The following is a 25,068-nucleotide window of genomic DNA, read 5'->3' on the forward strand; positions in this document are numbered from 1 at the left end:
CAGTAATTCTGCAAACACATGAAGACAACATTGCCTACCTGCCAAGGGTGTGGCACCATGTTCTGGCAAAGAAGACTGCAACTGATTTCACTCATCCAAGCAAATTTTTAGGGTGTAATGGGAGTTGAAAAACATCATCTGCAAAGTTGCTAAAGGGACAAACATGATTTGAAAATGATTGGGTGGGAGAGGTTGTATTTATGAATCCTCAGTGAGGCTGTTTTATGGTTCAGATATTATTGCTTTGGCTAATGTCTGAGTGTATGTATACACAGATTTTAATAAAAAACCATCATGAAATTTGAGAAACCACTTAATTGAAACTATAGAACAAATGTATCTTGGAAACTATACTCTGAGCAAGGCTGAATTCATTCCCTTCAGGTGAACTGAGAGGGCACTCCTACCTTGTCTATTCACTTATAGAATGTGGGAACAGCAAAAAAGAATGGATCGTTTTAACCCTGTTATCTTCAGAGTGCTTGGCAAACTATCAGGGATCAAAATACATCCAGAACAATCTTTGGTTTTACTTAACATTTTACCAGTCTCATAATTGTATTCACCATATTTATTATTCTTTTATTTCACTTCTATTGATCTCATTTCCTTATCCTTTGCTATAGTTTGGAAAAATGCTATTTAAAGTGTGATCTGAGGGGCAAGAACAGTCCACAAATGAACTAAGTGCCAAAACTGAGAATACTGAGAACTATCTGAAGGAATTTAACATAGCTATGACCTCCAAATATGTGATCTGTGGTCTTACCTCATTGAACATATAGATGAAAAGTACTGGTCCATATTGGATTGGGGGTGAGAGCAGGAGTCGGTCCTTCACCACAGTTTGATTAGTACTGATTTAACATATTCAACAATTGTATGTAAAATATCTTAAAATTCCCTTTAGCTATTCACATGCAAACTGCTGCAGAATTTATTAGATCTACACTTTCTAACTTATACTCTTGGATACAAAGATGTCCTTGTCATTTAAAACATTCCAGTTACCTCTATTTTCTTTGGAAGGGTTTCAGTAGGAGACTGGTCAGTGCTAGTGGTGGTAACCACTGCTTTGAGAAAAAGATAAGAGGCCAATGGATCGTGGGGGCAGACAGGCCTACAAACAATGGTGCTCACCCTTGAGTGGCTTGAGGCTGTGGATATCACACATAGACCTTGTCATCTGGACATGGCAGAGTAATCTAGGTCAGGTCTAATTAATACTTGGACACATGATCGCTTTGGAAGTTACAGACTTAAAAAAAAAAAAAAATCCCCTCTATGGCTCTTTAGTTCTGAAATTCCATCAATGCAAAAAGCCTCTCCCCGCTCATAGGAGCTTCAGGGAAATGTTTCATGACCGGAGAGGAACCTTAAAGACAATTAGGCAATGAAGGGGCTATTAAACAAATGAAATTCATGCATATGTATTTAGTAGGAGCTCAAATGCACATTCATCAGATGTAAATTTCATCAAGCTTTCAGTTGAAGGGGTTTCTTGAAGTGATGATTGTTGAAGTGCATTTTATGACTTGACTACAGTGCATTTTATGACCTCCCCAGACAGAATGGGGAAGCAAAGACCTCCTCCAACCCCCACACACATTGCTTATCATCAGTTAATCCTAACACTCTCTGAAATATGTATGCTAATTGGCCACAAAAATATACACTAGTCCACTGAGCTAGGAACAAGAAATCAGAATGGCTTAAGTAAAAATAAGGCAACTAACCTAATGATAAGTACAATGAGTTGGGTCTTCATTTTTGTGGGCTTTGGGTTTACTTTTTGCAAAAATTAGAATCGAGTTCCTATACATAGAAGACAAGGATTTGAAAGCAGGAGAAAACAAAGATTTATGGGAGGGATGAGAAATGTATACATGCAATCTCAATACATTTGATGGCCAAATATCTTTATAGTTTGGCTAGTGTTTTATAAACATTTTACTGTTTTAAAACTTGTTATAAACTTAGTTCAAGGCTACACTGAGATTGTTTTCATTTTAAGACCTGGTAGGCAGAAAAAAGGTGTTTGAACTCCGAATCATATAACCTTAGATGGTACTGCTGCCAACGTGAGGATCCGTCTCATAGTTTCTAAACAAAACCAGGATACTTTGCTATTTTTTTTAGCGATCCGTAACCCCAGATCTCCTTAACAGCAAAACCCAAAAGCGCGTTAGGGTTGGATTCTTTGAATTCTCTACTTTCAGGAAGTAGCACCTCTGGTCTGGACAGCTACAAGGAATGGCAGGGCTACCAGGCCACAACTATTCCAGTCTGCTAAAACATAAACATGTGACTTGTTCCTGTTGGCACTTACCACATTTACAAAGCCAACTGGAGGAAGCCAGAAACACGCTAGCACATCTACAGCCAACAGAAATAAAATGAAATCACTCCAATTATTAATAAGCATAATCAAGACACTGTCTTTTTGGATATTAGCCAGAGAAATAGGATGCATCCCAGGCACCGTCCACTAAAATTTTCGTGTTAGGGGCGCATGGGTGGCTCAGTCGGTTAAGTGTCCGACTTCGGCTCAAGTCACAATCTCACGGTTTGTGAGTTCGAGCCCCGCGTGGGGCTTCATGCTCACAGCTCAGAGCCTGGAGCCTGCTTCGGATTCTGTGTCTCCCTTGCTCTCTGCCCCTTCCCCCCCCCCCATCCCCCGCACTGTCTCTCTCTCTCTCAAAAAATAAACATTAAAAAATTTTTTTTTAAAAAATAAAAGTTTTACGTTAATATGGCAAGATACACTGCCAGCCAACATGGCTATTTCTAGAAAGCATATGTAAAAGTGATAATGAGTATAGATAATGGAGGAAAACACAGGAAGATCAAAAGAAAAAAAAAACTCACTCTAAAACTGAAGAGTGGTCAGGACAAGGATATAAATAAGGCAAAAGATGGTGAAGGAAGCAGAATTGACTGAGGAGGTCTTACAGGACTGTCAAAACTGGGGTAGGTATGTATGACTCAAATGGCAGAAAGTGTGGAGTAAAGAACTGTAAACAAACAAACAAAAACACCCGAAAGACTAAGCTAAACAAAACAGAAGACAGGTGTACAAACAGAACTTTGAGAAAAAATAATGAAAAATAATCTATTTTGGCCATTGAAAAGTAAGCATCCTCCAGTCCCTGCCTTTACCCTAGCATGAAAATAATTTTCTCAGTGTGCTGTGCTCCGAGGTAGAGGAACCCTCTTGAAACCATGGACACAAAAATCACTCCCAGTGAGAAAAAAAGTTTTAGTTACTTTATGTTCACAGCCAAAAAGTGCACAGGGCAATCTCACAATTTTAAGCTTCCTGGTAGAAGACAGGAAATTTTCTGCGGGCAAGGATGATCGTTATTTACACAGGAGTCTAGAAGAGTTCTTTTCCTATGGTAGATGCCTTAGGAATGTTTGTACAATTAACTTGCTCTTCATTAGTCCTCTTTTCCAATTAGCTCTAAGAATCAAATAGTTGATTAAGGAAAAAGTCCAAATACCTATGAAGCTTATTTTGTAGCAGCAAACTCAGAATGAGACTAATGGCTTAAAAACTGGGCAGCAGCAGGGTGCCTGCCTGGCTCAGTTGGTTAAGCATCTGACTCGATTTCAGCTTAGGTCATAATCTCACAGTTCATGAGTTCAAGCCCCTCATCGGGCTCTGTGTTGAGGGTGCAGAGCCTGCTTGGGATTCTCTCTCTCTGCCCCTCCCTTTCCTTCTTTCCTTCTTTCCTCCTTTCCTTCTTTCCTCCTTTCCTTCTTTCCTTCCTTCCTTCCTCTCTCTCTCTCTCTCTCAAAAATAAATATTAAAAAAAAAAAAAAAAACCGGGCAGCAGCAAAACATTTGCTGGAAACAGAGGAGATTCTAAGGGTGGTTTTTCCGACAAAATGCAATATGACCAGTACGACCCCATATGAATGATTACTTGAAATCAGTGTTAAAACTTCAAAAAGCAGGTAATTTGGCAAACCAAAGCAATGCTATTCAAAGTGTCCTAAAAGATAAACAACCATTCTTCCGGTTTTAGCTCCAGGACCCTCTCCAGGAAGCTGGCTCAGCCTACTACAGCCCATAATGGTTTTTGCCAACTGAACTCAAAGCCCCATTAATGTGGCGAATAATTACAATATACCCTTGTGGCATCTATTAACTTTTCTTTAATCATGTTTTGTCTCTTCAATTACACTGTAAGTTAATTAAGAGTAGAGAACTTCTGACATTTCTTCTGCAGCCATCATATCTAATACCATGCAAAGGTGATTAACTAGTTGATAATAAATTTAGGTAATTTACCACATTAATAGGCTACTATTAATAGGGAAAAAACACATAATCCTCCCAGTAATTATGAAAAAAACCATTTGACAAAGTTCCACGTCCATTCACAACAAAATCTACTTCACAAAAGGAAAGGACACCTTTTACAAGAATGCCCTTCATCCTTCACTGGATTTAAGGCATTTATTTAAATAAATGCATAAATAAATAAGCAGCCTGGAGCAAAATCATACTTAAAGGAAAAAAAAAAATTTTTTTAATTTTTTTTAATGTTTACTTAATTTTGAGAGAGAGAGAGAGAGCATGAGCAGGGGAGGGGTAGAGAAAGAGGGAGGCACAGAATGTGAAGCAGGCTCCAGGCTCTGAGCTGTCAGCACAGAGCCTGACGCAGGGCTCAAACTCCCAAACAGTGAGATCATGACCTGAGTCCAAGTGGGACACTTAATAGACTGAGCCACCCAGGCGCGCCCAAAATGTATAGTACTTTTAACTCGTTACGTTCTTAGGTATACACTACTGGGAAATAGTTGTACGTATACATAAGATACATTCAAAAATGGTCACAACAGCAGTTTTGATAATATCCAAATAACAGAAGTAACAGTGGAAAAGGTCCATCAACAGCATAGAGACGGTGATATATCTACGATGGAATAGGACACAGCAATTAAGAGAGATCAACTACAGCCTCAGAGATGAACATGGATGATCCTCAAGAAGATAAGCTTGAACAAAAATAGAAAATTGCAAAAGAATACGTTTATAGTATGGTTCTCAGTCTATATAAAGTTCAAAATAGGCACCACTATGGATTATTTAGAGATCCATGTATAGATGACACAGGTGAAAAAAAAAAGCAAGGAAATACTCAGCAGAAAATTCAAGGCAGTGATTACTTCCGGGTAGAGAGAGAGGGAGATCATCTTCAAATGAAAAGCATGGAAATGAAAAGGCCCGGGGTGGTCTAGTCTTTGACGTGGATTGTGAGGACACTGGGATTCGCTGTACTGTTCTTTCAAACTACATATATATGTTCTATACGGTTTTTCATTTTTCGTGTATTGCACAATAGGGAAGGAAAGGAGGAGGACAGATGGAAAGGAGAAAATCCTTCAAATGCTGAGCTAAAAAGTCTACCGTGGTACCCGTATCGGTAACACATCTGCAAGAGACTGTAATAAGCTAGCGTAGACTCCTTTTACTAAAATTGATGAGTCATTTGTCATAATGCAGATGGCTTATGGCTGAAAGGCAGGACGAAAACACTATTATTTTCTTATTTGAAAAACAAGTTTCACTAGATTAAATTTCCTCTAAAATTTTTAAGTACTAGGTTGGAAAGCAGTGAACTCCACTGACATTTCTTCAATTATTTGCAATAAAACAAGGAAATGTATCAAACCACAGAGGAAATTTTTCTTCCACACTTTGGAAATCTGGAAGGTACAACCTTCATGTGTGACCATCTACCACAAATAGATTTAAACCCAAATTGTGCTATCGAGCAGTGAAAAAGCCAATTAAAGTGTCAACACTCCCCACACCAGCCAAACCACCTTTTGGCAAATGCTGATGTAAATGTTTTCATAACCTATGTTTTTAAGGTCACTATTCAAGATTCCAGAGTTCTACTCATCTCTGTTGCTACAGACTTTATTTCTTAAAGTTTGGAAGGCCTGTAGATGGTCACTCAAACCTGAGAGTCAGTAGAGAAATTTTATGTTTGGAAACCTATAATGCTACAAAGCTCTACTCACATCTACATATGCAGTGAGGGAAGACAGAGCCAGAGGGGGTGAGGAAAACTGAGATCCAGAGACTGTCTGCAGAGCATCTGTTCCAGCAACCCAGTTGTGGGCCTTCTCCTGGACCAGTAAACCTCCATCTGCTGTGGGAAGTTAACTGTTCCCCAGGTGGTATGCCCACCTGTCAACTGACAGTTGGGCATGTGCCACCGAGAAGAAGGGCAGACACATTTTGGCACAGGCCTTTGGAGCATTTCTTTAACTTAATGGCTAAACGAGACTTGAGATGAAGAGATGAGGAAACAAACAAACAAAAAGCAACGGGCCTGGCTGGACCCAGGCATCAGCTAGGGAATCTAGGTCACGCCTAGAACAGGCGTCTGATGGGGTATGCCACGGAGGGCGGAGAGCGGCAGGGAATGGTGCCAGCCTCTGCCTTTCTGGGCTTGCCAGCCCTTGGCAGGGATTCTGGAAAACGAGACATCCCGAGTCAGACACATTTCCGTACATTCCTCTCCCTCCCCTGCCTCCAGCTACTTACATGTGGCTAATGGACAGACTGAGGAAGCTTTAAAAAAAAAAATAAATAAATAAATAAATAAATAAATAAATAAATAAATAAATAAATAACACTAGTATATGGAATCAATACATGTTCACCCCAGAGCTTTTAGGGCTAAAATACACATACAAAAGTAATCTCCTTTTGAAGCTCTATACTATGTACTTATTCCAAGTGATACCCCAAACCTATTTGGAATTCTTTTGCATTTGGCTTTTGAATGAATCCTTGGCATATTCTTGTCAATACCTCTTGTGACAAAGATGTGTGGCTTTAAAGAGTAAAATTCATTGGCCTGAACTATGGAAGCAGGTGCTCAATAAGTATGTATTGTAAATGAACAAATGGATGGATGAAACAAACATGCATAATACTTGCAAAAATTCGTTAGTGAATAGGTGATCATGCATGGGATGTAAAAAAATTAAAAAACAAACACAAAAACACAAAGTTTTTCTTGTATGGCTCATATGCCAGAAGACTAATTCAATGGGAAAAAAGGCACTGCTGAAATAAGACATAGTAATAATAACAGAGACTCTCATGGTAGTCTTAAATGTAGGGAATATCAATCTCTTTGTCTTTGTGCTATTTCTGAAAAGGATCATCTCCACATCTCTTCTGTCTTCTCCTGTCCTCTCATCCTAAGGTCACTTAAGTATCAGGCCTCAGCAAGCTTTTCTCTCCCTTACTGGGCTGGCTTCCAGAGAGATCTTTGACCAGGTCTCAGTCATAACCCGGACCCAGACGATCTTCAGCATAAAAGAATTATGCTGCTAAATCTTATAATGGCACAAGTCTTAAAATCCAGATATATTTTAAATAGAAAAATAGATCCAAATTATACCATTTCAGCTTTTATCACTTTTTCCTGCAACATAGTAGGTCATAAATTTTAAAAATCTATGCTTAGGAGACAGTATTCATACACATTGAGGCATTTTTTAAAAAACTCCAACTGCTTCATAATTATATCCCATACACATACATACATTTTATAGGCACATTTAAATGCAGACATAAAGGAAGTATTCATAAAGGATGAGTGATGGACAAACACAAAGCCTTGCTTTGATGTTAAAGATGCAGCCCTTTAGTGTTGAAAAGGACACGTAATTGAATTCTTGGTAATCACTGAGAATAGTGCCTATTGTTGAACGTGGAGCGCTCACAGAAGTCTTGTCTAAGGAGTTTGCTCTGTTCTAAGGTGCATGCTCCATAGCTCAACTCAAACATGAAAGACATCCTGGCATTGGGCCAAATGCCTGGGCCAGGGTGTTCTCCAGATCCTGATGGGCTCACTCTGAGAAACCAGCACCCCAAAACCTGGTCTAACACAAACTAAAAAGACTTGGGCAACATTTGGCCCCAGGGTAAGGATGCTGCGGGGGCCTTCTGGCTCTCTCCACACACTTTAGCACATGTTGAGCAAGTCTGATTGCTATCTTTCCCTAATCAAGAGCAAGCATTTACTTTAGTGGATATGCAGATTCTCATAATCCAAAGGCAGAAGGTATGTGTAAAGGTCTCTAGTGCAATAATGCTTCCTACACATATACCAACCATCAAAGGACTGATTTGGGTTGTCAAACCTCATCTGAAATATTAATTATGGAAATAATTTCAGAAAAATGTACAAAAATGGCTCTAACTTACTCTTTCCTTTCTTAAATATCAACAATATTTAAGGGACTCCTCTGGAAGGGAAGTTTAGAATATACTCTGATGGATATCAAGGGTCTGCTATAAAAACAAATTGTTTTAAGTACCAGTGTATATGGATACATATATATATATATATATATATATATATATATATATATATATATACACACACATATGTTTTCTAAAAAAAAAAAATCTATCTTTAAACGCAGATGTGTTTTCAGTGTGGTCTCAGTGTGAAGGTTTCTAAACAGGGTTTAGTCTATGTAACAATTAGTAAAACAGATGAAAGGCATTTCAGATGATTACCCCAGAGACACAACGGTTCTCAAGACTTGATGCATATATGCTATACAGGGCCAGTAGATACATTTTTGACATTTACCACCTGCCTTAGCAAATGTCATACCAGTTAATCTTGATGTTCACCAAATTTCTGAGTTCTACCATGACCAGTTTCCAAGACTTATTTAGAGCTCCTTAGAAATTGCCACGTCTCTAATACATTAAATGTACTTCCATTCCTTAAAGTTTAGAGAAAAAAAAGAATTCTACAGAATCATGGCAGAAATACCTGAATTATGTTGTAACAGGACAATATTAAAGATTTTTAGTTCCGGAGCAAAACATGAAAATTCCCAACAAATAAACGTAACAGTAGCACAAAAGGTACTGGGGCACGTGATTCAGATAGATATTTTAAATAAGTTAACATTTCTCTTAAGGTGCTCATAAAAACTTTAGAGCATTTTTAGAAATGCTACATTATTTTTTTTTAATTTTTTTAATGTTTATTTATTTTTGAGAGAGAGACAGAGTGTGAGCAGGGAAGGGATAGAGAGAGGAAGACACAGAATCTGAAGCAGGCTCCAGGCTCCGAGCTGTCAGCACAGAGCTCTACTTGAGATTAGAGCTCACAAACTGTGAGGTCATGACCTGAAGTCAGACGCCCAGACAACTGAGCCACCCAGGTGGCTCTACATTAATTTTTATTTAAATCTTCTAATTTATCCATCTTTATAAGTTACTGTTACCTCACTATGAAGAAAAAACAGTTCTGAAAACTGCCCACTTGGATCAGTGCGCAAAGGCCGGGACTTGGTCCGTCTCACTCACTACACAGTGCACTGCCTGGCCCCACACAGGCACGGAGCTGTTTATCTGACAGTATTTACTGAGCACCTACTATGTTTGAGAAGCTGTATTAGGCACCTACAAAGATCTCAAAGATCTCAAAACAGATCCCTTTCCCCAGTGAATATTTGCTAAGTCGCTAAAAGGTAGATTAGCAGCCCTCTTGACAAGAACATTCAGCTATTTCTGAAGTTCTACGGTGCCATTATATTATGCAAAGAAAACAACAGTGGTATAAATCAAGACTCAGAATTCTTTTGAGAGCTAAGAGGTTATTTTCTAATGTGTTCTATCCTTCAGTGGGCCTGCAGCATTTTATAGATAGGGAGCATTTAAGGAATCCACTGCCACGTTGAGGTCAGAGGAGTTGATCTAAAATCCCAGTCTGACCTTCCTCCATCACATGTTACCTGCATGGCACAAGTATTTAATACGAGGTACCAAAAAAAGTAACTATTATCTAATGGAAAGGTTTTTTTTTTCTTTAATGTTTATTTTGAGAGAGAGTGCATGCAAGCACACGCACACACGAGCGGGGAAGGGGCAGAGACAGAATCCCAAGCAGGCTCCCCATGGTCAACCCAGAGCCTGAAGTGGGTCTCGAACTCATGAACCCTGAGATCAGGACCTGAGTTGAAATCAAGAGTTGGTCACTTAACCAACTGAGCCACCCAGGTGCCCCTGCAAAGGTACCTTTTTAACTCTGTGATGGGTATTTCCCATGCAAGCACACAAAAGGTTACATTTAGAAAATGTATTGTTTTCTTTGGAATGGGCAACTCCCCAAATAAAACACATTGTTTTAGATCTTAACTTGCTCCCTCTGCTTCCAAAGACTCTTTTCTAGCTTTTCTTCTTGTCTCTCATTTCTAAAATTGACAAATATAAACACATGAATGGAGCCCTAAAAGCTGCTAGAGGTGGGTTATGGTCAGGAAAACTTATGGAGGAGGTTGTGTGTTTACAGAAATTGCTCTGGTGTCCTCAGTTCTCTAATTCAGTCTTGTGTTATTTCTAAAAACAAAGATGAACTGGACAGTAAGTTAAGCCCAAATCAGCAGACTTTCTCCCCCCAGTACTGGAATACAACATTCTGTTTCACAAATATATAAAAACATACTTGGCTTAGTTTCTTCAATGTATCACTCTTATTTTGATTGAAGTCTCTTGTAAAAAGGGCTCATCTGCAAACTGGCAGCTGGGGCTTGTCCAGAGCAGCAAAAAAATATTCACGAGAAGAACTTAAGACTTCAAGATAAGAAAAAAGTTCTATTTTTTTTTTAAATCAATTTTTTAAATTCAATGACAAAAGATTGTTGGGGTATAGTGAAAAGAGCAAATGAGTTGAATTTGGATTCAGTTGAAAGTGGATTCGGGTTACTAGTTGTATCTTGGGTAATTTACTATTTCATAAGGAAGTAAAACCATGTTTCCCAGGACAATCGAGAATTACCAGATATAATGTAGGTGAAACACTGTACATTGCACATGTGTTAGTTCATATTAATTTCAGCCTCTCCTGTGTTCCCATAGTACTCTTTACATATTTTTATTGGCTCATAGCGTAATATATTGTGGTTATTTGTTATACGTAGGTGACCTGAGGAAAGAAAGGGACCATATTTTATCTTTGCATCTCCTCACACAGTATTTGGGCACAGAGCAAGTGTGCAAAAAATACTGGTTGCAACAATGAACAGTTGTTTTGTTAGATAACTAATCAAATTCAAAAAAACACTAAGATATGCTTAAAATGCTGAACCAAGGTATCTTTCTTCCTTGGGAAACTTCCTTTTGCCAATTTGCAGATAGGCAAGCATATCTAAAAAGAAAGGAGTTTCTCCAGATAAGTCTTCACATAAGGTCATTGTGTGAGGCTTTAATTTGGTCTAACGTACCTTTTTTTCTGTTGAGCAATTCTCCTTAGCACAGCCAAAGCACCTGACCCAAGACGGTAAGCATAGGCTAGTCCATCTTCTAGGCACTCTTATGGCACAAAGAAGAATAAGTCTACATACATACTATGCCCTGAGGCAAGATGCAATTATGGGGCTTGAGCCACTGTCCGCCATTTGTAAAGACTTCCATTTAGATCTCAAACACAGGCTTTAAATACTCTCTCTACACACAGACACACACACACACACACACACACACACACACACACACACACACACACGTAGAATAAAAAAGCTGATAGTATCAACTATTCTTTAATCCTGCAGCGAGATGGCTTTTATTGGCAAGTCTTACAGAACTGGTGGTCAAACAAAAGCAGTGTTGTGATCAATAACTATTATGTTTTTAGTGTAATATATAGACTTCTGAATGTGAAGAGAAAAAGATTATAAATTCAAGAAAATAATTTTTAGGCTCCAGTAATGACATGTTCCAAAAACCTGGACATTTTTTGGTAGGTCGTCTATTTGCTTTCATGTAAAAGGCATAAACAAAAGTGGGATGCAAAATATACTGGTTTAAGCTTAAGGCAGAGAAAGAAGGATGCTGAAATCTAATTTGGTTATCTCAGTTACTCTGACTGTATTCTATGGGGACGACTTACGAGCATGTGCACACTCACACAAACAAACCCACATCAGGGTACATCAGAGTAGATGTGCAGAGACAAATTTAAGAGCTTCCTCCGATTATCAGGATAGAAGTTCACAAATGCACTTCTGCAACATTTCTAAATGGAAAGCATGGGTGCCTCATTAAGAGTCGAACATCAAGCATAAAAAAGTGCAATGACTTGCTCAGTGTTTTGGCTTCCCTCTCATGGCAGAATGGCCCAACCACGACGGGATGTTTAAAATTTGCAGTGTTGGAAAAAAAAAAAAAAAAAAAAAAAAAGAATCGAGGGTCACATGATGATTTCATAAATATACAGAAGACCGAAGAAAAGTGTGATGCTACCCTGTGTGCTGCAACTCCAAGGTGAGTTAAAACCAACTTTGGAATTAATAGCTCTGAGATCTCAAAGAGATCCTTTCTAATACCCGGATTTTCAACTTTGCAAATTTAACGACAACCATGCTGTTGGCCTTTCCTGACCTGTTGTGAAGTAAATCAGGCAAACTAATGTGGGCTAACAAGTCTTTTTCACACTGTTCGATCACCCTGCCTCTCCTTTTCTCCGCAGACCTCGCCTTTCTCCCACTCTGTCTAGCCATCCTCCTCCTCAAAGCACACAAAATGGCCACTGTAACCCCGCATTACTGCTCATTAGATCACAGGTTAGTCAAGTGGAACTGCCCGGGGTTCCCAAAGGAGAGCTATACTTCAAAAATCTGTCCATGTCAAATGAAGAAAAAAAACCCTGAGCGTGGGGTCACCCAGATCAATGATCAAAAGAAACAGAGAATGAAGGGGGGGGGGGGGCGGGAAGCACACCCTCGTTTTTGTTAAAAACACACACAGGTCTGATTTACTATAAGGGATGCAGAGATACGATGGGGGTTTTCTCTCATGCCCATTTTTTTTTTTTTAATTAAGTAATTTGTTTTAACCGGGACCTTTTGGTTGTTAACTTTTGAGCTTTCGGAAAAAGTCTACAACTTCTCCTTAAAATCGCTCCCCAAAGAAAACACACTCCAGGAAATCCAGTTTTTAGGAGGACTCTTAAATATTTCCCAAAACACTTGAAAAGCAATGAAAGTAATGCAAACTAATCCACCTTTAAGGCGTGAGGACATTCTATTTAAGTCTCAACGTAAGAATCCACTCTTAAAATAATCCGAGTAACCTCTTGGGCCTTCAAAGAGGAAACAACGAGCCCGTCAATCACATCATGAGAATACACCAAGTGGCACACTGTAAAAAGCAGATTTCGGGGCTTCTGTGAGGCCTCACAGAAACCTAGAAACCTGCAGGTAGGTCCACAGCTTGTTCAAGCATCTCCCTCATTTTCACGCATTGGCAAAGTACAACATTCTACAGTTGCTTACTTTCTTTAAGACAGAGCTACTACCTGTACTGCAAAATTGACAAATCAGAAAATTCAAGCAGAATGACCTATCTGGAACATTGTAAAGAACACACTTTAGTATCGAGTTTCACAAGTCAAAATCTCCAGAAGATTGGATTTTCCCAGTTTCCTCACAACAGCAGAGGAAAATACATCTTGTTGGCATAGTGATGAAAAGCAGTTTGACAAGAACACAGTCTATCTGAATGGTAGTAATCAACTTGCTTATAATTTAATCTAACGGAAGTTGTAACATTGTGTACGGTCTTCATTGCTTTAATTTTTTTTTTTTTTCCTATTTGGAACTCATTCTTCAAGCACTCTCAAAAGTATATAAACATACCTGTCCCTACACTGGATTTTGTTTCACTTCTGTGTATTTAACAGGCATTCGTGACAGTATCCGAGGCACAGCTAAACGTGCCATTTCACGCTCTTAATACTTCTGTCCAGAGAAGGAGGACGGACCCAGCAGTTAATCCGGGTACTCTGTGTGCTCAATCCTCAGGTAATCCTCACTATTTGCTATGAGGTAGGTTCTAGGATTAGCCCCATTTTACAGATGAGGAAATGGATTTAAGTTTTTGCTCAATATTATTCTGCTGGTCCACAGTAAGAGGGATTTAAATCCAGATGGTCTGACCTCAGAGCCTTATTGTCTGTCATCTCTAAACCCAAAGTGCCAAGTTAAATACCCATCAAGTTAAATGTGTGTGTATCCTATGATCCAGCAATTCCAATTTGACACATATACACTTTAGAAATGCTTGCATATATACACAAGGAAACATGTACAAAGATATTCGTCAACAGCTTTGTTTGTCATCTCAAAAATCCAGAAACAACCTAAAAGTTTATCAATAAGAATAAATAAATAAAATTATGGCACAGTCATGCCTTGGAACATAATATATCAATGAAAATAAATAAGTTAGATTTACATATATAAGCTCAAAAAACGTAATGAAAAAAGCATGACAAAGTATACACTCTAAGACACCACTTATGTAAATTTTTATCACACAAAACATTACTGTATATTACTTAGAGATACATGCATATGTATTAGAAGTATAAAAATGTATGTTGGGAAAGATACCAACTTCAAGATACACTCACTTAAGAAGTGAGGGAAGGGGCTTTGAAAATGCATCTTTACTGATTTAAGGAAGAGATCTGAACAACTATGGTAAAATGTTAAAATGTGCTGAATCTGGGTAATGGGTGGATGAGTTTCACTGTCATGTCATTTTTTGTACTTATCTCTATCTTTGAAGTTTCTCATAATTAAAATAAAGTATGATTTTTAGATGCATATCCTCATATTCCAAAATAAGTCCTTCTCCAGAAATGAGAGTTGGAGTTCCTATAAATTACCTCCCCCACCATAACTGCTTAAAATTCAAGGTAACAACCTAGAGACTAAAGTGTTAAAATTAACTTTCCTGAAATGATTACAGCACCTTACTGCACGTGTCTTAGAAGTATCTTTAAGATAATTACATCATTAATATACGGTCCACATTCATATTGTTAAGCAAAATTCATTAAGTTGGTGTTTCTAATCTTTTCACCTTCAAAGTCTCCTAAGCAAGTAGCTAGGTTGAAGGATGAGAGTTTTAAAGTACAACAGACTAGGGGCACCTGCGTGGCTCGGTCAATGGTCTGACTACAGCTCATCATCCCATGGATGATGGATTCAAACCCCGTGTCAGGCTCTGTGCTGACAGCTCAGGGCCTGGAGCCTACTTTGGATTCTGTGTCTCCCTCTCTCTGTGCCCCTCCCCCACTCACACTCGGTCTCTCTCTCTCTCTCTCAAAAATAAACAAAAAAATAATAAAGTACAGCAGACCAGGGCACATGAAAAAAACAGAATATTGTTCAATGTATACCGTTTTGTACCTGTTTAAAATTTACCACGTGCTTTGTCATTCAGGTTAATTTAAATGAGATGGATTTTTGAAACTTAAAAATGAATGGATTTTTAAAGATTATGTCATACTCCATGGAGATCCAAATGAGAACGACAGACATCCATTGGGTGGTAGTTACATAATCTTAATTGACAAAGAATGGATCAAGTAATGTCAACCATAATTCGTTACAAATTTGTACATATTTGTGAGCAGAGCTGGAGAAGAGATGTTATTCCGAAAATAATTTCAGTGAAAGTAAACCCAGCAATTACAGTCATATCTTGCTTTAACATCTCAGAAATATGACATTTTTAATAGCACACATTTTTCAGTTCAGCTTTACTATGGCTACAGAACCATATGGCAAAATCTTGACTAACTAGAATCCAAAAAAGAACAAGTACTAAAGGAATTACAATTTTTGTATTCCATTTTTAACAGATAAAACTACAAAAACACAGATCTGTATCAAGTGTTTTACCAAAAAAAAAAAAAAAAAAAAAAAGCAATGTCTTGGGCCTGATATGAAGTTAGTACAAATTCAACAAAATATTCCATACTTTCTGCATCTACACTGCTAGAACCAATGTTCTAAATAATTAAAGGGGCACTGCACATAAGAATCATTAAAGACTATTTCCCTAGAGCAGAAAACTGTGCTGAGCAGAAAACTATATTAATAAAAAATTTCTGTTAACTCTAACAGGCTCAAGCAATCTGGCAATCTTATGTTTTACCTTCAAGGCTGTTTTCCCTTTTTCAGCTAAAAAAAAAAAAAAAAAAAAAAAGCTTAATTTGCTTGTTAATATAAAAGTCATTAAAAAGCCATTATTAATTAAGGAAAAACAGAAAGATGTCCAAACTTGAGCTTTAATTAAAGAAAAACATCAAAGTCCATATAAAAATATGGGAAATTGACATCTTTTTTTATTGCCCCAAACATGTAGACACATGCATTTTTACACTTAATGAATCTCTACCCACTCATTTAAATAATTCAAATATTTAGACTTAACCTTTTCAAGAAGTTTGGCAAGTACCATTTTAAATGAAACTATTCTAGAACAGAGTAAAATGTAAGTCTTTAAATATAATCAGAGAAAGATTCTTTCTTAAGAATTTATGTTTTCATGTTTTAGAAAATTAGGCCATTTGGGCACAATGATTTGCTTTTGCATAATGTCAATAACCATAATAACGATTCTACTCAGTGCATATAAATTATACCTTTATCTCAACATCTTTTTTTGGCCTATTTTTCAGGATCTTATAATTATTCAGTCTTGTCTTCAATGTGATATGCTACAGCATGATGAGAAAATATCTTTCTTTTATAGCACCATTAACAATTGTAAGTCTTCAGTCAGCTGTTCTCTAAGCATTCCTCTGCCAAGGTCTTATTTTCATTTCATTATTTCTTTGTTCTCCTTGTCTAAACTACACACAAGTTACCCAGATTTTCCACTCTGGCCCCTTTCAGTAAAAACTTGTTTTGGCTTGACAAATTATTAGTCATCACTATAGTTCTAAAAATATTTTACAAATTCTTACACGTTACAATTTTGTTGTTCTAGGCAACCTCCAATTTATTTCACAGTTCATATGCAGAACCGTCTTCCCATAAGGTTTAGTTGGTTTCCCTTGTTTACAAAAACAATTCTGGTTACTTTATTCATCTGTTTACTGCCTGAACACTCTTTATGGAGCATTCTTATTTCAGGTGTAGAAGAAAAGTAAACTCAATCTAGGCACACCACCCTTAACACAAGGAATTCAGACACTGGAATGTTATGTGATAAGGGTAAATAAAATAAAATGAAACCTTACTTGACTCCTCCTTTATAAGTCAGTAGAAAACTCGTCATTTTTTTTGTCAACGATTAACGTGTGTACAAATTACAATTTCAGAATTTCTAGCCGAGAAGACTATTTCCATTCCACTAATGGATACTGTGACATCAAACACAGCAAAGGTCTTAGCAGGCCAGTCAGGAGAGAACTACGTGGTGTCTGCAAAATGAGATGTCGTTTGTGTTCACTGGACTCGTGTTGACACCTTCTTGTTTGTTTTGGAAGTTTGTATCATGCCTTTATTCAAAACCACTAGATTCCCCTTTACTCAAGATATAAACATTCAAAGTACTATGTGAATATTTAAGTAAGAGTGGTAGCTGAACACGGACATCTGTGTAGAGATACTACTAAAGAAAGAAAGAGATTCTACGTTATCAGTAAACAAAAGGGAAAAAGAGGTTCTACAGACAAAGAACTCAGGTGTGGGTTAGTTCATTTCTGCCAAAGCCCATGTATCCTGGAAGAGTAGCTACTTCTAAGTGGGAGTCTGTTGTCTGTACCACTGCACGTGCCTGGCTTACTGTTTTCCCGAAAGGCACAGGCAATTCACAGGTAAAGAAAAATAAGTGGCAAGGAGAAAATTCCAGGTACTAAGGAGCAGAGTATTCTATTCATCTCAAAAGATGAAAGCAGATATCTTTGATTACACGTTTTTGTTCTTAGAGGAAGAAGGCCAAAAATATGTGATTTTCATATTTGTGTTAACACAGCAGAGCTTCTCAAAGTCACTGCCAAAAATGGACTGGTTTTCTTACCTGCTTTTTCCACACTTTTAGTTAAGGATATCTGCCTCATTATAAACCTCGCTGACTCCCTAGACTTTCTGTAGTCTGGCTTTGCTGTGATTACTGGTCAAAACCTTTAATTACAGTATATAGTTTGTGCAGCTGCCTGGAAATCGGTCTCAGGGTCAGTGGCTCTTCCCGTTCCCCTCTTTCCATTCTTTTGAAGCAATATTGCTGAACTGAAGGCATTGTTCCAGCTTTCTGGTACGCTCTGTCTGCTGCACACTATGAATAGCTTTGCAATCACTCCAGCAATTGGTTCTTCAACTGCCTTTAGGTTGTCAATTGTAATTCATTGGCTCCAGGCACCTTTTCTCTTTTCATTCTCTTGAGGTCTTTTCTTATTTAATTTGCAATAATATTAGGGAATGTCTTCTTCAGACATGTCACTAATGTCTTCCTGATTTTGAGGCTGGGTGTACATTTAACTTTCAGATATATGCCTGTTAAAATGTTTCCATACTTCCTCTGTCTCTGACTTGTGATGACAATCTTTGCAGGATGTTGTGAGGAATTTGGCTTTATGTTCAAGTCTTCTTGCTAAAGAATAATCTAAAGAACAATCCTCCTTGAAATATTCTCATCGGAATTAATTCACGTAATTAGTTATGGTTATTTTATAACTTCCCAAAGATATAATTTTCCACTTTTGTGATCATTTTAAGCTTTCATATTTTCTTCCCATAATTATGCCCTCTTCTTTTTAGTTTATAAAAATTATAAATTTGAGTTCTATACAACTTCAGGAATTAGTTAACTAAGAAATAAAGGGTTTTGACTATTTAGAAATCAATGTCTATGTTTTTAGAGCCTTTCAGAAGACCTATCCTTATTCCTCAAATATCATTTTAGAGATTACATAAGAAAACATTCAAACTATTCAAAATGAGTTCCAATGCTTCTGCATTACAGGTAGCTTTATTTTATATATAGACACAGATTTTTATATATATATATATATAACATATATACATGCATATATATAAAACATATATGTATATATGTATATGTACATATATGTTTTATATATAAAATATATGTTTTATATATAAAACATATATATAACAAGTATATATAACATATATATATATAACAAGTATATATATATGTTATATATATGTAACATACATTTATATATTTTTAAGAAAAAGGACAAACATCTCTTGATTTGTTAAGAAAAAACAAAACCTCAGTGGATTATGTCTCAACTCCTTAGTTCTGTATAAAACCCAGCATGGTAACCCCTCTCATTAGCCTCAGCCATCCCAGAGTAACCAAAGGTATTTTTAAGCAGACACTATGTAATAATAATAATGAAAATAATTATCATAATGATAATAACTAACGCTTATTGTGCTTTTTATCTTCAAAGCACCTTACTGACATTAACCATGTGTCTATTTTCAAATTAATTTAACTCGACAAATGTCTTATTAACTCTGTTAAGTTATGGAATGTGGAGTCAATGGAGTTTTCTTTTGCAAATGAAATAAATAAGTAAATAAATAATTGGGACTAAGGGCCGAGGAAATCAGTCTGAAAACTTCAGCCTCAGAATCATTTCTTGGCTTTGTTGAATGAGGCTTAATGAAATACTAATTTTTACAAAATACAAAATTGAAATAAAGGGTGAAGTTCACCACTACAACCACTCAAATATCTATTGCTTCAAAGACCCAGAAAGAGAAAGTCAAACTCTAACTGTACTAGTTATGATTATTGTAAAATATTTAAATATGTACAGGAATTAAAAGTGTTAGATGTATGAAATGAGGGGTGCCTGGGCGGCTCAGTTAGTTAAGCGTCCAACTCTGAATTCCTGCCCAGGTCGTGATCTCGTGGGTCCTGAGATCGAGCCCTGTGTTGGTTCTGGCTGACAGCGCAGAGCCTGCTTGGGATTTTTGCTCTCCTTCTCTCTGTGCCCCTCCCCCACTTGTATGGCAGGGTACACAACACTTTCTCTCAAAATAAGTAAATAAATAAATATATTGGTAAACAGCCTTTTAAAAAATTTAAGAAATGAAAAAAACTCCAAGTTTCATTAACATAGAACAATTTTACAACAAAGCTAGATTTGGTCTTAATACATTGAATGTATTGCTTTAAAACCATTTCAATTATGTTCCCCTTGAGCTGCATCATGTACCAGTCTCCACATGAGAAATACAAGTAAAAGACAGTCTGCTATGCTCACAACTGAAATAAGCTCTATATACTTAAAATGTAGGCATTAATAAAAGCATATTAAAGGAATATTATTCAGCCAAGATGTCCTGCCACTTTCTACAAGGAATTCTGGGGAAAAAATAGTAACCTGCTTTATAGCAAGGTCCTCAGGTGGACAAACACGAATTTAAGTACATGAAAATAAACACTTGTAAGTCTGGTCAATGGCAGATTAAAGCTTTGCAAAACCAATACTATGGTCACAGTGGTGAGATTTCATGCAAGATGCAGTTTATGAGTAATATTCAAAGGTCAGGTTTGGTGTGGAGGAAAAGGAAAGTTCAAGGGTGGGAACATGAGTTAGACTAGGTAGAGTTAGGGAATCTGGATAAAGCTGATGGTGTCAAAGCCAGGAGGGAAGCATATATGGGAAGTACTTATCCCAATAACATATAATTGAGCACAGAGACATAAACAAGCCTGAAGTCCTGTCCTTCAAGGAGCTTACAATCTTGAGGGGTAGACAGAAAAGTTACATGCAATTAATTCTAGTATCATGACTTTGATATGCCCAGGATGCTATGGGAAGTCAAAAGGAGGGCACCTAGCCCAGCCTTCGATGTTTTAGGGAGACTTCTTGATGTGACCTATAATCTTTAGGTGGTCTTCCTAGAGCAACAGATATAGTGAGCAGTAGCTCAATGTGAGTGAGACAAGAGAAGGGAATTCAATACTCAGGCACATTGATATATAAGATCGGTGGTGTTTCACTTGCTTCTAGAAGGAATCAGAACATAGTACTGGTTTTTAATATGGGTACCATGAAAAAATAGATAGGAAATTGGTTCTTAATGGTCTGTGTTGAAGAAGAGGGAGAAAAGGGGAGGTCTGGGGGTGTCAACAATCAGGAAACTGCAAAGTACTGCAGAGGTGGGAGAATTATACCCGGAAACATCTGGATGTGCAAAGTAAGAGTAAGAATTGGAAGAGGTTCCAAAGTTTGCCAGCTTTACTTTAAACAAAGATATGCATCTGACAGACTCAAGGAAGAAAGTGTAAAGAAATAGGGGTTTTATAAGCGAACGTAATGAATTCTTGTTATATTTTTAAATGTCTTTATTACACTGTTATCCCTCCTAAATAATTCTCTTGATACAATGGACCTTTCGTATATATCACTTGTTAATGGGAATTTATTAGCTTTCAGGGGGCAGGGCACATTCTCATAATACTGCTTGGTGGGTGCAAGAAATACAGGTATACGAGTTCCCTTGAATGCTAAGATCAAACTGGCTAGATTTAGAATTGACGACATCAAATATAAAAATTAGTTTTTTCATGTACATGAAGTACATGAATGTACAAGAACATATCCTGACTCTTTCGGCATTCAGCTAAAAGCTGCTCTTCAAAATATAGAAGAGTCATTATTATAAATGTAACTATCGCAATGGTGGTGATTTCAGCTTCTCTTGCATGTTAGTAAACGTTAGTAAACATTTTCAGGAGATCACGGCGTCATTCCTCTAAACCCTCCCATTGTTTCCCCAAGATTAAACTGTAACAGAGTAAAGTACATCTGTAAGGAATGAATAAAAAATAATTTGTATCTCTTACATCATTTTAAAGTAAGTATATGTCCCATAAGGGAATCTTCAGACTGCTCACACAATACGCATGTCCGCTGCTCTAAGTGAAATCAAATCAGTATTCTAAAATGCTGCCAAGACGCAGGTCAGGACACTTGGAAGCCCCTAAGATTTAAAGTGTATGACACTTTACAATCATTATGGTACAAACACACACACATTTCTGTCCATATACAGAGAGTAATAATAAACTAAGTATGTTACATGATTTAAACACTGCTTTGTGTTTTCTAATAAAAGATTAGTCACGTAAAACCAGAGAGGATATTCACCACTTCATAGAGATACCAAAACAAAACAAAACAAAAACACCACTCCACCGTTAACAAGTATGAGTATAGAATAAAAATTTTAAATTAGAGGCTTACTATTTGCAGATCAACAGTTCCCAAACATTTCAATCCTTCAAAACTCTCTGACCCTTTTAGGAAGGGGAAAATGTATACAATTTAGAAATAATGATCTATAAAGAAGAACTATAATTAAATGCAATGGTTCAATAACGTGAAACACACACCAGCACTCTCTTCCACAAGAGGTCTATAGACAAAGTATTCATGATACACTCAATATTGAAAAGTATTTTTCAAAAATATGAATATTTATAACCGAAGCAAAACATGGGCTAAAAAGGTAGTGTATCATTATAGAAATACTTGGGAATACTCTACTCACACTTGTATTTTATTCTTTCCTAATAGAACCCCACATTCAATGTGCATCACAATAACAAACTAAGTGACAATTGGAAGAAAACTGAGAAATGCCTGATCACAAATTTTAACCTTAATGTTGACATCCTAATTTAAAAGCTGGATATTCTTGTGCTACAATTAATGAACCATGGAACCATTAAAGTCATTTGACCTTACAATGTCACTTCAAGAATCTTTATTTCACAGTTTTCACATTTCTTAGTATTTGCTTCGATGCAGAATACTTGACAGAGTTGATTCAGTATTTTTGATGTGCTATTTCTAAAAAAGGTAAACATTTTTGAATTAAGGATATGGACAAATATCAATTCATATTAGGCTGCTGAAAGGTTAAACTATTTCTTTCACGTTGACAAAATGTGTCATTTTATAAGACACAGTAGTGCCCAATAAAACAAAAATAAGATTTTAAAAAGCTAGGAAGTAAAAGAGTCCCAATCGGCAACCGTGTAGAGGGAAAACAGGATTACATTTATTGGTTACTATATCAATTTAACTTCTCATAAAATCCTCCTAATCTATTAAATAACTTCAGAACTGAAGTATGCTCTCCTATGGGAGTTGTAAAACAAATTAGATACAATTACCATTCAATACAAATAAAAAGCCAACCTATTTACCCTTAAGATGATTCTTGTTTTAAAGCCTTATTATTCAAATTGGACTAGAATTTTCCCTAATGAATCAAGTGGGCCACTTGACTTAATTATAGATTTTTATATTATATTTTCTATAGGGAAAAGTAGTTGATATGAATAAATTCTGGAAAACTGTGGCAACTACACCTCCCCAAAGTGAATACAACAAACATCTGTTGCAAAAACTGCTTGGCTTTCAGACAGTACATAAAGGGTGTTCTTTTTCCCAGTGTTTTGCTATTAAAAAAAAAAAAAGATTATTTATTAAAAAACATGTTTCTACTATCAATTCTCAAGATGTAAAATCTTAAAAGGCTGTTGAGTTAAACACAGGTCATTACCAGGTTTATTACAGAAGGCGAACTATGCAATGTACAAGACTCTACTTGCGTTCTAGAAGGGTAACAAAATAATCGGGCATGTTGCCCTCTGTGGGTTAGAAAGTAATTTTAACCCTTGTCTTCCTTTCTTAACTCCATTCTCTACACAAACATTGCAACACTCATAGCAGAGGAGGGGACTAAATATATAGAACCTCCAGAGATTTTCATTCTCTGGTTGGAATCCCCAGGATAATTCCTCTTTCTCCTTTGGATCTCACCAGCTTCTAAATGCAACAACATTCTGTTATCCTCATTAGATGATAAATGAATTTTTAAAGTTTTACTCCAGTGACAGGGTAAATAATTACAGTTTTTTTTTTTGTTTTTTTTTTTGTTTTTTTTTTTTTTTTTTTTTTTTGCATAATGCATTGAGCACAAAATGTAATAATTTCAATGGGAGGAGGGGAAGAATCAATGAGCCTTTATGACTCGTGGTCTTTTCTTAGCTGCATCAAAGAACTGTTCAGTGCTTTTGGTAAACTGAATGCATTTTCCTTGAATTCTGAAAGAATAGAATTTTACCTCAAACTCACAGCTATTTTGCAAAGTAAAAACCCATCCTTTTTAGCATTTGGAGATTACACGAAGTGCACACGAATTAGCAGGTACAAACGAATAAAAATGTTTATAAGCAACAGAGCACAGGGGCATGTAATACCTTCACAATAAGGTAAGGAGGGGTAGTATACAGATGGCCACTTCTGAACGTATTTCAAATGACATGTAAGTTCGCTCACTTTTTAATCTTCTATCCCTCTTCTACGCAAACCTACTTCCAACCATTTTGAGATGATTGCTTATTAAAAGTCTAAGATTCAGTTTTTATAATTCCACTTTCATGCGAACTTATTAAAAAGATATTGATCCCTAAAACATTCCTAGGAGTATTTCAAAGAGGCATCGTAACACACTATTCTGAGAAACCTCTTTGTCATTTAAGCCACGAGAAAAATAGAAGCTTCCTTTTCTTTTTCTGCCAAATCCAACGTATGGGCACTTCATTATGTTTCGACAAGCTTCAAGATCTATAACAGAATTTGTCTATGTCTTTAATTAAAATCTAAAATGTTAACGTCCACCTGTATAGTATATGTTTATATAACCACAGGGACAATACCTTAAACAGTCCTCAAAATGGTATTTGCAAATTCCATTACAAGCAAAAGTTTTGAGGAAAAGTCATTTAAAATTGATATAAATAGAAAGGAAAGTCAGTCATACATGATCCAGGATATACAAATTTTGAATAATTTTCAAATCATTCTGTTTATTCTACATTTACAGCCTCTGTCTCACTAAAAGATGAATCATAAAAAGATATTTGCCCGTCTCTTAGGAAAGATACTGGCGAAAACACACAAGGCATATTCCGAAGCAATTAATTGTTAAAAGCTTCCTTTCTTCAATGTGACAGTCTTCAATTTCTATGGAGGATTACCCTGAGTTATCTATCTGGTTTCAAGAAAACATTAGTTTCAATTTTATGATGTCTAAGGAAAACAGTGTCTTAAAATTAAAAGAAAAAAATCAGCTATTGTACATAACTTGAATAAAGTGATTTGATGTTATAACGTCACTTGTATATGTATTTCGTATGTTTTATTA

General features: G+C 36.6%; 1 protein-coding gene and 1 long non-coding RNA gene across 8 annotated transcripts in view; both read right to left on the minus strand.

Annotated features, from left to right (window-relative positions):
- The window catches only part of ARL15 (ARF like GTPase 15), a 412,891-nt gene that overhangs the window by 183,248 nt on the left and 204,575 nt on the right, over positions 1-25,068 (minus strand). The window lies entirely within an intron of this gene.
- On the minus strand, positions 6,454-18,832 carry LOC147584119 (uncharacterized). Its single transcript, XR_015241209.1, has 2 exons — positions 11,544-18,832; positions 6,454-11,509 (listed from the first exon to the last, which is right to left on the minus strand). It is a non-coding gene; the product is annotated as an uncharacterized LOC147584119 (long non-coding RNA).

This window comes from Puma concolor, chromosome A1 (assembly GCF_028749965.1).
Source record: "Puma concolor isolate L17-30 chromosome A1, mPumCon1.1.hap2, whole genome shotgun sequence".
In the NCBI taxonomy this organism is placed as follows: Eukaryota; Metazoa; Chordata; class Mammalia; order Carnivora; family Felidae; genus Puma; species Puma concolor.